The sequence below is a fragment of the Lycium barbarum genome, chromosome 8 (genome assembly GCF_019175385.1).
Source record: "Lycium barbarum isolate Lr01 chromosome 8, ASM1917538v2, whole genome shotgun sequence".
NCBI lineage: Eukaryota > Viridiplantae > Streptophyta > Magnoliopsida > Solanales > Solanaceae > Lycium > Lycium barbarum.
The window spans coordinates 33,751,870-33,756,869 of record NC_083344.1 but is presented as its reverse complement, the minus strand read 5'-3'; positions in this window follow the sequence as shown (position 1 = coordinate 33,756,869).

Below are 5,000 nucleotides of genomic sequence, written 5' to 3'. Positions count from 1 at the left end.
ACGACAGCTGGTGAGAGGAACAGTAAGGCGCACCTGACAGCTGAGGCCCAGTCTGAAGGCTAGGGTGAGACCCTACCTCAGTCATCATCGACGACTCCACCGTTCAAGGAGCTCTTGAGGGAGGCAGTACCTCCAGTACCCCTTCCCGCACTGATAGACCAGGATCTTAGAAGTGCGGTGCGCTTATTGACTCAGCTTGTGGCAACACAGAGACAGTCAAGAGCACCTGTTAGAACAGTGACCACTGATGGGTCCACCAGTTCGAGGGTTTGTGAGTTCTTAGCACTTGACCCCCCAGAGCACTCAGGGGTTAAGCGGGATGAGGATCCGCAGAACTTCATCGATAAGCTTCACTGAATTTTTAGGGTCATGCATGCTACCAAGAGCGATGTAGCAGAGTTAGCAGCTTTCCGGCTTTGTGATATAGCGATCTTATGGTATGAGAGGTGGGAGCACGCCAGAGGTCCTGAGGCACCTCCAGCGCATTGGTCTGAGTTTTCAGAGACCTTTCTAGATTATTATTTACCGTTGGAGATACGAGAGGTGAGAGTAGATTAGTTTTTGACTATCCAGTAAGGAAGTTCTAGAATTCATGATTATTGCCTCCGATTTGATTCCTTGGCCAGATATGATCTATCCTTCTTTGATTCATCGAGGGCCAGGATTCGCAGGTTCATAGCTGATTTGCACCTCGAGTATGTTGAGGCTTGTACCACTGCGACGGTGAGTGATACTATGAACCTTGCTCGTATTCAGGCATTCGCACAGAATTACGAGGATCGTAGACGTCAGCAGCGGACGGCTGAGAGCATGGAGAGGGAGTATCATAAGAGGGCTAGGACTACTGGCCAGAAGGGTGAGAGTAGGGGAAGTTTCCGACCCCAGTACCAGGGCAGGCCATTGAGGCCACCATCAGTTCAGTCTCAAGGATACATATCAGGGTATTATATTCCATCTGGACTAGGTGAGAGTTCTCGTATGTCTGGGTCATAGCAGCAGAGGGGTCTGGGACAGGCTAGATCACTACCACAGCAGTGTGGTAATTATGGTAGAGCGCACTATGGGCGATGTCAGTATGGGTCGAGGGCTTGATATACTTGTGGCAGCCTAGATCATTTCACGAGGGACAGCCCACTAGGGAGACCTACTGGTATGGAGTAGCCGACAGGGTCTATAGCAGGGTCATCAGCATCCGTGCGTCCTTCTGGGCGCGGGTCTCAGTCTTCAGTAGGTAGAGGCAGAGGTAGGGGCGGAGCTTCTGGTGCAAGTGGTGCTCAGAACCGCATCTATACTTTGGCAGGTCGTCAAGACTTGGATTCATCACCAGACATTGTGACAAGTACATTGGCAGTCTGTTCATATAGTGTTTACGTGTTGATAGATCCGGGGTCCAATTTGTCCTATGTCACTCCCTTTATTGCAGGAAAATTCGGTTAGCGCCAGAATTTTTGAGTGAGCCATTTTCTGTGTCTACACCTGTTGGTGAAACTGTTATTGCTAAGAAGATTTATCGTGGTTGTTCTGTAGTTGTTTGTGGTCGTCAGGCCATAGCAGATCTTATAGAATTACAAATGGTCAACTTTGACGTCATTATGGGGATGGATTGGTTAGCTTCTGTTTATGCTACTGTGGGGTGTTGGACGAAGACTGTCACATTCCACTTCCCGGGGGAACCAGTTTTGGAATGGAAAGGTAATACGGCTTCGCCGAGAGGTAGGTTTATTTCCTATCTTAAGGTGAAGAAGATGATTTCGAAGAGTTGTACCTGTAGTTAATGTGTTCCCAGATGAGCTTCCAGTATCCCACCAGAGCGAGAAATTGACTTCGCTATAGATGTACTACCGGGTACTCAGCCGATATCCATCCCTCCTTATAGGATGGCCCCTGCTGAGTTGAAGGATCAGTTGAAGGATCTACTGGAGAAGCGCTTTATCCGACCTAATACGTCACCGTGGGGAGCCCTATTATTGTTCGTAAGAAAGAAGGATGGTTCGCTGCGGATGTGTATAGTTATATCCCGTATTTTGCGTATTCGGATAATTCAAGATAATTGCGGGCAGTCAAGGGAAAGGCTATATTTTTGACCTTGTTTAGCACACAAGTTGTTCATGAAAGTTTTGATGTGAAAATATTAAGAAAGGCTAGGGGCAGAAAGGGAAATTCGCAAGATGGCTCATAGACAAATGGAGGAAGGCCAAGGGCAAATTTGGAAATTGGAGAAATAATTTTTCATGAATTCCAAAACAAAAAAAAAAGTGGGCTTAAGTAAATGGGCCAAAGTGGCCGGCCATGTTGGAGTGGGCCAAGGCCCACATGGAATTAAAATAAATAAGACCAAAAGATGACTTAATGGTCACATTTTTCATTCTTCTCACTTGAAATTTTCAAGAAACTTGGAGAAAGAACAAGAGAGGCCATTCGGCCATGGCAAGGTAAAAGTGAGGTCCAAAAATCTTGAGCAAAAAAAAATATTTTCTTCTAGCTTTTCTACAAATTGGAAGGTCCACTATAACATGGAGTAGTTGTTGGAGCAAGTAGATCATTCGTTGTTGCAAGTTCACAACCATACCCAAGTGAGAAGTTAAGGGAAAAAGGTAAGAATTAATCTTCTTTTATATGTGATGGATGTTTTGTGTATGTTGTAGTATGTAGAAGTGAATGAAAATCATGAAATATGGATGTTATGTTGGTGGCCGAATAAGAGGTGGTGTAGTGTAGGTGTGATAAATTGATTTGATTTAGTATTTTGGTTGTTGTTGTTGTGGATTCTATGTTGATAATCAAAGTTTGATGATTCAAGTTGAAGTTGTAAGTGTTGGAAAGTTTTTTAAAAGCTAATGTGATGTCAAAAACCACTTCTTGTATATATGGAAAAATAATGTTGTTAGTATGTGAATTATTGGTATAGTTTATGCATTTGAAGGAAGGAAATGTGTTGTTATCGTTCTTGTTGAATTTGGAAGGTTTCGGGTGAAGTGGTATGTCGGTTGAATTGGTTGAAGTGTTCTTGAATCATGTTAGAATGATTTCGGATTAATACTTGAATGTGAAATCATTGGTGTTAGCTTGACTATATATGGTTGAATTGAATATAAATGAAATATCGTCGAATTGTGAAGAAAGGATTGCTAGCGTTAGAATGCATTTGAAATAATTGTTGAAGTTGGAGATATGATTAGTGGTATTGTTGTTGATAATTTGGCCGAGTTGAATTCTCGGATTTGTTGTTGATAAATTGGCCGAGTTAGATTCTCGGGGATGGTATAATTACAGGGGAAATGCTGCCGAAATTTTGGCAGATCATAAATGAAAGTATTTGGAAGACTAAGGCAAGTGTGTGATGATGTATTTAATGATTGTGTAATCTTCTTCAATGTAGACTAGCGATAGCGAGCTTGGACAAAAAGCGTAGCTAATAGGACGTGGAACAGGTATGTAAAACTTACCCTTTCTTTCTTTTGGCATGTCCTAGAGCTAAGTAAGCTATGATACTTATCTTGGGGAAATTCTATACTTGATTCCGAGCTTGTTAATGATTATTATTCACTTCTTGATGTGAGTATACTTAGTATAGCCGAGCTTATTGTATGATTGAATAACGAGAAAAGACTAAAAGAGTTCTGTAAGTGGTATTGTCCCTAACTTTCGTAGACGGTCTCGGATTGCTTCAAAATGAATAACGTTCATAACCTTCATGTGCTAATTCGAATTGTTTGGGAAATGCTCGTAGAGGTTTCTATAATGAATAACCTTCATAAATCTCATAAGTGAACTCGGATTGTTTTAGAAACGTTCGTGGAGGGTTTTATAATGAACGATGTCCATAACGATATTTGAAAGCTACTTTGTATGATTGTTGCTTTAATTTTCCAAAAATAGCTTCTGAAACGTTCGTAGAAGGTTCTGTACTTCAAACTCTCATAACTTTTTCATACTAAGTCGGATTGACCCGAAACTTGTTTCTGAATCTTCAGGCGTCGGTAAGTATACTTATCCATCAAGTCTTAAAAGTTGATGGATGTGCATTTAGTTTCCCATTACTCTGTTCGTGCATATGGTTGTTAACTTTCTTATACTAACTCGGATTTACTTGAGACGTGTTTGTGGTTTATTAATGATTTCAAGAAAATTAGTTTTGTACTAAAGGAAACATAAAGTCGATTTTTAAAACCACTCCGAAGGGGGTGCGAGATTTTACTATTTGTTTCATTTACGATTTTATGTTTACACTCCCTAGCGGTATCTCTTTGTATTGATATTTGTGGATTGAGTAGTGTAGACACACCATAATTAGTATTATGTCGCACGTGGCATGCCCGAAGGGGCTAGGACCAGTATTATTATGTCACGAGTGGCATGCCCGAAGGGGCTAGGACTATTATTATTTTGTTGCAAGCAGCATGCCCGAAGGGGCCAGGACTAGTATTATTATGTTGCAAGCGGCATGCCCGAAGGGACCATTATGATACTATTTTCTCATAGTGTATTCTAGAAATTGGGTATGCAGTACTTACATTGTGTATGCTAGAAGGCGTGTAAGGCACTTTATGGCACGGTTGAAAATGTTGTTCCAGGTTACTCCGGGTTTCCTCTAAACTGGTTTACTGTTACGCCTCTCCTTGTTTATGATTCAATGATGCTTTACATATTCAATACATATTCCGTACTGACCCCCTTTCTTCGGGGAATGCGTTTCACGCCACGCAGGTACACCCAGATGAGTAGAAGACTTTGCTAAAGGTGTTCCAGCGGGATTGGCGAGCTCCATCTCAGTTCGGAGTATTGCCGGGTCAACGTACTTATGTCATGGTATTTTGTATATGTTAGAGACTTTGCAGACAGTGTCTTGTGTATAGGGCGTCGAGAAGTGCGAATCATTTGTAGATGTTAACAGAGTATGCATTTTAAGGAAGGAAATGTGTTGTTATCGTTCTTGTTGAATTTGGAAGGTTTCGGGTGAAGTGGTATGTCGGTTGAATTGGTTGAAGTGTTCTTGAATC